We start from the raw sequence: 12,271 nt of genomic DNA, 5'->3' as shown, positions 1-12,271 counted from the left end.
CATCCAGGCCATGCTCTTTTTACACTACTAAAATCAGGAAGGAGCTACACGAGTCTTAATCCCACACCACTAAGTTCGGGAACAGTTATCACCCTACAACCATCAATTTCCTGAACCACCGTGGAGAATTTCACTCACCTCAATCCTGAACTGATTCGACAAACTATGGACTTACTTTCAAGGACTCTTTGCAATTCATGCTCTCAGCATTTTTCAATTTGCACAATTTGTCTTCTTCTGCAAATTGGTTGTTTGTCATTCTTTGTTTATGTATAGTTTTTCATAAATTCCATTGTATTTCTTTATTGTCCTGTAAATACCTGCAAGAAAATTAATCTTAAGGCAGTGATTGATTGAATGGCTGTCTGTCATATTTGATGATGACAGTTAGATTTGTACTCAATGATCTGAACTGCATGAAGAAACCCGTGTGGGAGAGTATTTAAAGTGGAAAAGCCATTGCACTGGAGCAGTTCCACTCTCTCAATCTTGGAATTCCAGATCCAGTAGTATGAGTAGTTGTCACAACCAGCGTCTTCCTCGCTTACAGTTGATGACCATAACTTCCTTTGTGGCTTGTCATGCTCTTTGCTCTCTACGAACCACATTCTTGGATCTCAATGTTGATCTTATCCACCCAGTATGCCAGAGCTGACTTTGCAGGCTAGGACAGCCATGTCCCAATCTCTCCTAGTGTTGAGACCCATGGACTACCCTCACCTAGTTTAGCCCACCTGTCGAAGCAGTGTATTGGGGTGTGGCTGGAATGCGGCTGCTGTCACATGCAAACAGCTACTTGGAACCACAGCTGAGAGCTGAATGTCTGGTGAAGACCAAAGACATCTTGGAAGAAACTATTTGTAAAATGTAGCGCGTGGATCCTCAGGCTCCGACACCTCCATCCTGATGGTAATAGTGAGAAGAGAACATGTCCCAGATTGTGAAGGTCCTTCCTAGCAATAGTCATTGAGACAGTTCACCTTGCTCTTCTTGGGCTGAGACCATGAAATGGGGCTTAGAGCTCTAAGAAAAAACTTGGTACTCTATGGGGAGAATGCAGGGTTCTGATAGTGTGTCATTGCACACAGGTGCAGCACTATTAAACGATTTCTTCTACTTCAAACCAGTCCTTTGCATATCTTCCTGTTACATGAGCAGTTGATAATTATTTATGACAATCCTTTTTGCAATACAGTAGAGTTGCTTGCATTGTCTTTCTGGATCAAAGGTGCATTCAAGACCCTTTAACATAATGTCCTTCATTTGATTAATTGAGCTGACCATCATATTAAACCAACAAAGCACATTGCATTGACAGGACATGAATATTAAATAGGTTATTGTTTGTAGTTGAAACTATTGAGTGCATAGCCCTTGAGATCCTTAAGTTGAATGTAATCAGAAGGAATCCACTCTTCAGAAATATTACTTTTTTTTAATTTGTGTGCTGATCCAGATAAAAAATGAGAATACAGGAGGAGCAACTTGCTTCTCTTCTCAGCCATATCCTGCCACAGATTAAACCCATTGTGGTCAGCACTGCATACAGCAATGAACAAAAAGACCAAAGGCAAGTTCAAGTTCAATATATTGTCATGGGCAAACATGAGCAGGGTATAAATGCCCAGAAAAGTAACTATTTGTAATACAATACCTACTTTACACAGAGTGGTGGGCATGTGGAACACCCTGCCAGTGATGGTGGTAGTGGCTGATACATTAGGGACATTTAAGAGACTCTTAGATAGTCACACGGATGGTAGAAAAATTAAGGGTTAGATTGATCTCAGGTTATAATGTCAGCACAACATTGTGGGCTGAAGAGCCTGTACTGTGCTGTAATGTTCTGTATTCTAAAACATAACATAAATTATACAGAACTTACACAACGAATGGCATTAGTACAAGTTGAGAGAAAGAAAAGAGAAATATAGTCCAAGGTAGGGTCTTTTGGATCAGTTCAACAACCTAGTGACAGTGGGGAAGAATCTAGTGTTGAACCTTGGGATGCAGGTCTTCAAGCTCCTGTACTTCCTGCCTGATGGCAATAATGAGAAGAGGACATGACCTAGGCTGACATTTATTTCAAGGGGCATAGAATATAAAAGCAAGGAGATAATGCTGAGGCTTTAAAGGACACCAGTCAGGCCACACTTGAAGTATTATCAACAGCTTTGGGCCCCATATCTCAGAAAGGATGTGTTGTCATCGGAGAGAGTCCAGAGGAGGTTCACGAGGATTATTCTGGGAATGAAGGGGTTAACATATGAGGCGTGTTTGGCAGCTTTGGGCCTGTACTCACTGGAATTTAGAAGAATGCAGGTGATCTCATTGAAACCTATCGAAAGTTGAAAGGACTAGATAAGGTGGATGTGGAGAGAATGTTTCCTATGGTGGGGATATCCAGAATTAGAGGGCACAGCCTTAAAAGTGTGGAGCAACTTTTTAGAACAGAGGTAAGGAGGAATTTTTTTTTTAGCTAGAGAATGGTAAATCTGTGGAATACTTTGCCACAGACTGCGGTGGAGGCCAAGTCCATGGGTATATTTAAAGCAGAAGTTGATCGTTTCCTGACTGGTCAGGGCATCAAAGGATATGACGAGAAGGCAGGTGTATAGGATTTAGTGGGATCTGGGATCAGCATGATGAAATGGCAGAGCAGACTTGATGGGCTGAATGGCCTAATTCTGTTCCTATGTCCTATGGTCTATGGTCTTAGGTGGTAGGGGTTCCTGATGATGGACGCTGCCTTCCTGGACATTGCATTTTGCAGATGCCCTTGATGGTGTGGAGAGCCGTACCAGTGATGGAAGTTCAACGTTTAAAGTAAATTTGATTATCAAAGTACATCTATGTCACTATATACAACCCTGAGATTTGTTTTTCTGCAGGCGTATGAGATAAAAAAAGGAGACCATAAGATAATGAGATAAAGGTTCCTTAAAGTGAGATCCTTGGTTGTAGGAACATCTCAATGGATGGGCAAGTGAGCATATTTATCCCCTCAGTAACTGTTCTTGAACCTGGTGATGTGAGTCACGAGGATCTTGTACCTTCTACATAATGACAGCAGGGAGAAACGTGCATGGCCTAGGTGGCGGGGATCTCAGATGATGCATGCTGCTTTCCTACGACAGTGTTTCATGTAGATGTGTTCAATGGCTGGGAGGGCTGTACCCGTGATGTACTGAGCCGAATCCACTTCCTTTTGTAGGGTTTCTTGTTCAAAGGCATTGGCGTTTCCTCACCTGGCCATGATACAGCCAGTCAGTACACGCTTCACTACACAGCTATAGAAGTTTGTCGAAGTTTGTGACATCATGCCGAATCTCCACAGACTCGTAAGGAAGCAGAGGTGCTGCTGTGCCGAGTCCAGCTGTATCCCCTGAGTTTAGCAGTGAAGGTACTCTTCAATGCATTTATTTTGTTAACTTATGACTTGATCTAAACAACGCCTGTTTTGGGAGTTCATGTCTGGCACACAATCAATATGGTTATTCTGCCAATGGATTTGGAAGATTTTACAGAGATGCCATTGATAGTAGTTAAATATGTAACAAAACCAAGTATTTTACAGGCACATAAATAAGAAAGGAAAATATTAATCATTAATAAATGAATGTCATGATAGTAAAATTGGAGAAGTATGGTTAAGTACTTTGATGGTTTTTATTGGCATTAGAAGGGATATTGAGACAGTTACAATAAATAGTGGGGAGGACAAGGGATAAAACAAGAGGTGCAGGTGGACTGTATCCAGGGATATTAACTAGATTCACCATAAACTTAACATCAAACGGTCAACATCTGTGCTACAGATTCCATCTAACGCTATGCAAAATGTTTCTCAGGGATTTATCATGTCTTTCCTCAACGCATCTAAATGAGAAAGGAATCAGAAAGACAGATTCTAAACTGAGGACACAATTAAAATTACATCCCAGGATGGAAGGAAGCGTTCGGGGAGATAGGCCCAAAGCAACATGTCCAGGTCTTTAGGGAAATTTGTTCCTCGCTGCACAGCGTCATAACCACAGGGACACACTTACATCTCCCAGGTGATATTAGAACAGCTCTCTGCTAGTCGCTGCATCATTAATTCCTTTTGCATTGCATATTAATGCTACCATTTAAAAATGTCAAGATCACTCAACATTAACGCAGCATGTGGTACTTTGGTAATCTATCCTGCAGAAAAATGGTACAATTTAAATGACTTCTCACTCATTACATTATTTGTACCCATCTGTTTAGGAAGTCACAGCACAATTTCTCATCCACTTTCTTCTTGTTCGCTTTGTCAATCAGGAAAATCCCCCTGGATGCCGTCAATAACTAAATGTGGCCCTTTCAGCACATGTCTAAATTACATCTTAATGGAAATATGAGGAAGGAGTTGAATTAATTTGTTCTGAACCGGTTAATAGAAATATAGCAGGAGAATAAAGTAAAATTGTAACTTGCATGTAGAAATATGAAAATTGTCCAGTTGATTTATTTCTGTTAGGCTCCATTATATGACAACACTGCCAAACTGTCAGTGACACTGTCTGGAGAAATGAAGACCAGTTAGTCCTGTCACTTCAAGTATGACAATAATAACATCAAAATAATAAATTGGATCCTTTTATGGGCTATTTGTTTTGAGAGTAGAGCTCATGTACAAAAATTGTTTTAAATGATAATTCTGAATTAAACAAAATCACGCAAGGACACAAGAAAATAGGAACAGGAGGAGGCCACTTGGCCCCTCAAGCTGGCCCACCAATCAGTATGATCACAGCTGATCTATGTTGGCCTCTTCGGTACCATTTCCTAATCACCTTGAATCCCCGATTGTTCAAATGTTTAGCTATTTCCACCTTAGATCTATCGAATGATCTGGCATCTACCACCCTTTGCAGTCAGTCTTTGATATGAATAGTTATGAATAGACACTGTTGTATTTCTTTATTTTCCTGTAAATGCCTGCAAGGAAATGAATCCCAAGACAGTAGGTGGTGACGTATAGGTACTTAGATAATAAATTTACTTTGAACTTTGAACAGAGAATTCTAGAGATTAACCACCCAATGAAAGAAGTTCCTAAGCTCCTCAGTTTTAAGTGACCAGCCCCTTACTTTGTATCGATGTGTCCTTGCTCCTGATTCTCCCTCCAGTGGAAACATTTCAACATTTAAATCAAATGAGTTAAATTTAATTAGCAGCTAAATGTGGTGTGGACATAATATTGACAATTTTTGTCTTTTGCACTTTAACTTTATTTTTACAATTTATAGTATTTTTTCTGTCTTGCAATGTTCTGCAGCTACAAAACAACAAATTTCATGATGTATGTCAGTGATGATAAACCTGATTCAGATTCTGAAGAGCTACAAGGAAGTATGAAAGGAAACTTGAAAAGGTTATTGAAATGGACTCTTACTGTCAGGTCTGCACAGTCAGGCACTTCCCAGTCTCCACCCATCTAACAGGAGTCACCTACCAGTTGTTTACAACTCATTACCTGCAGCCTATTTAAACCCAGCTCTCATTCACAGTCCTTGTTTACTCATTCAACAGGCTAGCCTCGACCAGTTGCTCTCAGCCTTCAGTTACCTTGTTGCCTGTGTGATCAGTTTATGTTCCCTCTTGTTATGTGATCCTCGTGGCCTCAGGATCTAACCTGGTCTTAACATATCAATGTCGTTATAAAGAAGGCAAGACAGCGGCTATACTTCATTAGAAGTTTGAAGGGATTTGGCACATCCATAAGTACACTCAAAAACTTCTATAGTTGTACCGTGGAGAGCATTCTGACAGGCTGCACACCATCTGGTATGGAGGGGCTACTGCACAGGACCAAATGAAGCTGCAGAAGGTTGTAAATCTAATCAGCTCCATCGTGGGCACTAGCCTACAAAGTACCCACAGCATCTTCAAGGACGGTATCTCAGAAAGGCAGCGTCCATTATTAAGGACCTCCAGCACCCAGGGCATGCCCTTTTCTCACTGTTGCCATCAGGTAGGAGGTACAGAAGCCTGAAGGCACACATTCAGCGATTCAGGAACAGCTTCTTCCCCTCTGCCATCCAATTCCCAAATGGACATTGAACCCATGGACACTACCTCATTTTCTTTTTATATATTTCTGTTTTTGCATGTATTTTTATCTATTCAATATATGTAATTCACTTACTTGTTTATTTATTATTATTATTTTTTCCTCTTTGCTAGATTATGTATTGCATTGAACTGCTGCTGCTGCTAAGTTAACAAATTTCACGTCACATGCCGGTGATAATAAACCTGATTCTGATTCTGATTCTGTTACTTTGCAGTTGATTATTAGAGCTATCACGCGCTGTTAGATCATTTCCAAGCTCTGCTTTTGGGTTAGGTCATCTCTTCCATCATCTCTCTTTTGACTGGGTGAGCTCTGACCTGGGCTTCTCCTAACTATAATAAGACCCCTATTTGCAACAGATATGAGGATTTCACCGCTGAGATGCACCAGGTTTTTGACCTTCCCCCGGGAAGTGGAAGAGAGACGGTGGATCGGATACTTTGCCTGCATTAAAGCTCATGCTCGGTACTGGATTACTCCGTGGAATCGGGATCCTCATGGCGGACTGCAGATGGAATGCGGAAGTGCTGCTGGCCCATTACCATCACGGCCTCTTGGAGCCCTTGAGAAACAAGTTGCCTACCTGGAGGTTTTCCACCCACCTCAAAAGCCTCATCATTCTGGCTCTTGGAATTGACAAGTGTCTATGGACTCGCCTTCCAGAACATCAGTCAGAACCATTTCAGGCTGCAGGACCCTCATCATCAATGCCTCCAGAGCCCAGTTGGTAAGGGAGAGCTCCCTTAACCCCACCAAGAGGTGGAGAAACAACTTGTGTGTTTACTGTAGAGCTGCAGATCTCCCATGCATTAAATACCCACTGTGTCCAGGAAATAGCACTGCCAGATTAAGATGAGGGTCTTTCTTTCTGGTAAGCTCCGCTGACTTCTCGTTCCAGAACTCATTCTCTCTGTCCCCTCCCACACCCCGATGGCTCTATGCACACAGGAAGTTCTGGTGGATTCTGCACAGCAGGCAACTTTCTGGATCGGACTCTGTGTAAGCAGCTTGGACTCCCTCCTGAGCCTATCTCTGACCCCTTCTGCATCAAAGCCATTGATAGACATCCCTCAGTGTCTGGGATTGTCAGAGTGTACACACAGCCTGTGAACATGAGGATCAGAGAGCACTGTGAATCCATCCAATTCCTCTTTATCGACTGGCCAAACACTCCTCTCATCCTGGGTTATCCCCGGCTCTCCTCTCATGACCCTCACTTTGTCTGGTCAGCCGGTTCACTGCTGAGTTGGCGGCCAACTGCCTGCAACCTTGGTTGACCACACCCTTTAAATCCATGGAGACAGAAGAAACCATCAGCCTCACCAAACTCCCACAGGAATATCATGGATTAGTCATCGCCTTCAGTAGAAGGGAAGCCAGCGTCCTGCCACCTCACAGACCACACAACTGCACAATTGACTTCCTCCCAGGCACCACCCCTCCTCGAGTTTGTCTGTTCTCCCTGTCCCCTCCTGAGACCCAAGCCATGACTGAAGCGCTACAGCACAGCTTCATATCGATCATTGCTGTCCTCAGCCAGTGCAGTATTCTTCTCTGTCAAAAAGAAAGATGGGGGGGGGGGGTCTTCATCTCTGCATTGACTACCATGGACTCAACAGTCATCACTTAAGAACTGCTACCCTCACCCCTTGGTGGGTAGCGATTTGAAACACTCCGCAGGGCCCAGGTCTTCCCCAGACTGTATCTATGGAGTGTGTACAACCTGATCCGCATCCACCAAGGGGATGAGTGTAAGTCGGTGTTTATAACATCCACGGGTACCTGGTGATGCCTTTCAGACTTTCCAACAGTCCAGTCATTTCCAAACCTTCATCAACAAGATCCTCCCAGACATACAGCAGAGATATGTGTTCATCTACCTCGATGGCATCCTCATCTTCTCTAAGGACCTCCAAGTCCACCTCTGTCATGTCCAATCAGTCCTTCAGTGTCTCCTCAAAAAACAACTGTACTGCAAATTACATCCTTTCACCCCAAGGCATAACCAGGGAACCAGAGAAAGTGCAGGCCATTTTGAATGGCCCTAACCATGCTCCCTCAAACAGCAACAGCTGTTGGTCTTCTACAGCTTCTACTGCCATTTTATCTACAGCCAAATCACCACTCCCTCACCAAGTTAACTACTTCACAGATAACCGGTCTGTTACTGTGGACCATGCTTCACCACCACTCCTATTCTTCACCATCTAAATCCCTCTGGACTTTTTGTGGTAGAGGTGGATGCATTTGACGTGGATGCTGAGGCCATCTTCTCCCAGTGAGGATAGGACAGGAAGACACATCCTTGTGCTTTCTCACGCAAGTTCAACTCTACAAAGGGCCATAATGGAGTAGTAGTCAGGGAGCTACTCACCATTAAATGGGCCTTGGAGGAATGGAAAACACCGAGTCCTTCCTGATCTGGACTGACCACCAGAACCTTATATCCATACAACAGACCCACCAACTCAACCCACGTCAGGCTCGCTGGGCCTCCTCTTTGAACTCACCATCTCCAACTGACCTGGCTCCAAGAACACCAAGGTGGATGCCCTGTCTTGACAGTTCAACCCAGTGTAAGCAGAGATCAACCCTTAGTCCATCATTCCATTCTCTCAGATCCTCGCCCCAATTGCCAGAGGCTTTGAGATCCAGATCCACCTAGCCTACATCAAGAGCCTGCTCTGGCCAACGCTCCTGATAACCATATGTATGTGCTAGCAACCATGCACTCTGAGGCACGACAGACTCTGGATTTTCTGTGACTCCAGTTCTGGTGGCCCACCATAATCACGGATGTAGATCAGTTCATTGCTGCCTGCTCTCAATGTACCCAGTCCAATGACCCCAACCAATGGTCCTCTAAGCTTCTGTGACCCTACCGGACCCTTGACGCCCATGGTTCCACATTGCCATGGATTACATCATGGGTTTGCCACCTTCCAATAGGGCCACAGTGATCACGATGGTGGTGGACCAGTTCTCCAAGGCGGCTCACTTCATTGCTCTCACCAAACTTCTGGCGGACATGGTTCTCCAATGGCTTCCCTTACGACATTGGGTTGGACCAATTCATCTGCAACTTCTACTCCCTCAGTGTGAAAGAGCCACTCAGCAAGTGGAGAAGTTTCTGCAATTCTTTGCTACCTCTAGAAGTACCTGCTGTAGGCCGAACCGTCCAACAATCTACATATCTTCTCTGCAATGAGTATGTCATCCTTTGAGGTGCTTAATGGCTTCCAACCCTCATTGTTCCCTGTGCAAGAGCCAACCATGGAGATCTTGTCCACCAGGGTCCTGGTTTGCCATTGCCAGAATACTTGGAAGAGGGAACGGTGGACCATCCTAGCTGCCAACCATGGCTACTGTCACCAGCAGCGCCCAGCCAGAATACTTTGGCCTGGGGGCTATGTCTGGCTGTCCACTCAAGATCTGCCCCTGTGCATCAACTTCCTGGTGCAAAAAACAAAAAAAATCCAGTGAGTGGCCGTTTGGTAGGCAAAAAAACCCTGGTAATGAGAGAGGTCAGAGAAGAATGGCCAGACTGGTTGAAGCTGACAAGAGGGTGACAGTAGTTGAAATAACCAAATATTACAATGGTGGTGTGTGGAAGAGCATCTGTGAATGCACAACATCTTGAGCCTTGAAGTAGATGGGCTACAGCAACAGAAGACCACACTGAATTCCTCTCCTGTACCTAAAAGTAGCCACTGAGTGTATATTGTTACCATATAGAATAAGACCCAAGCCATACTCTCTTCTCGCTGCTGCCATCAAGAAGAAGGTACAGGAGCCTCAGGACCCACATCACCAGGTTCAGGAACAGTTATTACCCCTCAACTATCAGGGTCCTGAACCAAAGGGGATAACTTGACTCACCCCATCACTTGATATGTTCCCGCAACCTATGGACTCACTTTCAAGGACTCTTCATCTCATGTTCTTGATATTTATTGCTGATTTATTTATTATCATTTCTTTTGGACTTGCACAGTTTGTTGTCTTTTGCATATTGGTTCTTTCTCCGTCCCATTGGGTACGGTCTTTTATTGATACCATATGTTTCTTTGATTTTCTGAGTATGCCTGCAAGAAAACAAATCTCAGGGTTGAATATGGTGACATATATGAACTTTGATAATAAATTTACTTTGAACTTTGAAGAACATAGGTCCTGTACTGTGCTGTAATGTTCTATGGCCCACGATGTTGTGTCAACTCTTAACCTACACTAAGATTAATCTAACCCTTCCCTCCTACATAGCCCTCCATTTTTCTATCATCCACATGCCTACTAAGAGATTCTTAAATGTTCCTAAAGAATCTGCTTCCAGCACATATTAGACAACGTCTCTTACACACACTGCATAATGTCATGTGCACAGTGATCTTTAAGCAACGTGATAACAAATTTAATTCTATAAGATACTGGAAATATGGCAATGATTGTATACTAACAGCACTTGATAGGTAATGTATTGTAATTTAAAAAAATAATGAGTTTCCTTGTTCTGAAAAGAATAAATCCAAAATTAGTAGCAAATTTCTTTTCAGTTTGTAGTCTCGAAAATCCAGGTATCCCTTGGAGAATCAGCCGCTGCGATGACGATACGTTTGCTAAATTACTTTATATAATAGATACGAATTATTCAGAAGAGTTGACTTTTTTTTATAGTTTCTACAGGCAAGACACAGATTATATCCTGCTCAGCAATCTCCAGTTACCAATAGAGACACAAAATTGCAACAAGCTGATTGACGTCTTAGGTCATGATCCTCTTAAGGCAGATATAGGAAAGAGATCAAACAAATCGACAGCTGAGATGAAATAAGTGTGCAGAGAAATTCAATCATGTAATGATTGTTTTTAAGCACAATGCAGCCCATTTTGAGCAGAAAGTCATTTGTGAACCACAAATACCAATCAATGATGTACATAGCACTGTATTGAGCATTTCATTCAATGAAATGAATGCTCTGTGCATGAGATGCCGTCATAGAGTCACAGTCATACCGCACAGAGACAAGCCCTTTGTCCTATTATGTCCCTCCAGGCCATCAAACACTCATTTCATGAAAACAATTTACCAGTGTTTGGTCCATAGCCTTGACAATTCAGGTACCCATCTTGATACTTCTTAAATTCTGCACTAGTCTCAGCCTCCACTGGCCCCTCATGATTCAAGGGACCGGGAACTTTGCTTCTGTGGATAGACCAAATAAAATGGAGTTGTCCTCTTTAGAACAAAGGAGGTTCTGAAAGGATCTCAAAGAAGAGAAAATTTGCTGGAAATCCAAAGTAACACACACAAAATGCTGGAGGAACTCAGCAGGCCAGGCAGCATCTACGGAAAAGAGTAAATAGTCAATGTTTTGGGCTGAGACCTTTCATGCTTCTGAAGTGATCTGATGGATATGTTTAAAACCATGATGGGTACATATTAGGAGTTTGAGGAGATTTGGTATTTCACCAAAGAATCTTGCAAATTGCTACAGATGTACTCACGGCCTGGTATGGAAAATCCAATGTACAGGATTGCAAGAGGCTCAGAGGATTGTAGACTCAGCCAGCTCCATCACAGGCACAAACCCCAACACTGTCGAGGATGTTTTCAAGAGGCAGTGCCTCAAGAAAGCAGCATCCATCATGAAGGACCCCCACCATCCAGGACATGCCCTCTTCTCATTACTACCATCAGGGAGGTGGAACAGGAGGCTGAGGACTCGCATTCAATGATTCAGAAGCAGCTTCTTCCCCCCGCTATCAAATTTGTGAGTGGTCCACGAACATGTCAACACTTCCTCAGTATTCATCTTTTGCACTATTAACTTGTTTTTGTAACTCAAGTAATTTTTATGTTTTGCACTTTCCTGCTGCTAGAAAACAACACGTTTCACATCACATGTCAGTGATAGTAAATCAGATTCTGATTATATATATTCAAAGTTGGTGGTAAGACAATTCAGAATATGGTGACTAACTCTTAATGCAACTTTTCATGTGCTTACAATTGCTACTATGTGCCTATGAGGCTTCTGCAAGAAAGTTTTTCATTTCACCTGTGCAAACATGCACTTGTGTTATGTGACAACAGATTTAACTTTGTCTTTGAACTTTACTTGTTCAGTCTTACAGCTGAGTCAGGCAGAGTTAATACTGCAACCT

The sequence above is a fragment of the Hypanus sabinus genome, chromosome X1 (genome assembly GCF_030144855.1).
Source record: "Hypanus sabinus isolate sHypSab1 chromosome X1, sHypSab1.hap1, whole genome shotgun sequence".
NCBI classification, from domain to species: domain Eukaryota; kingdom Metazoa; phylum Chordata; class Chondrichthyes; order Myliobatiformes; family Dasyatidae; genus Hypanus; species Hypanus sabinus.
This window is presented reverse-complemented; position numbering follows the sequence as displayed.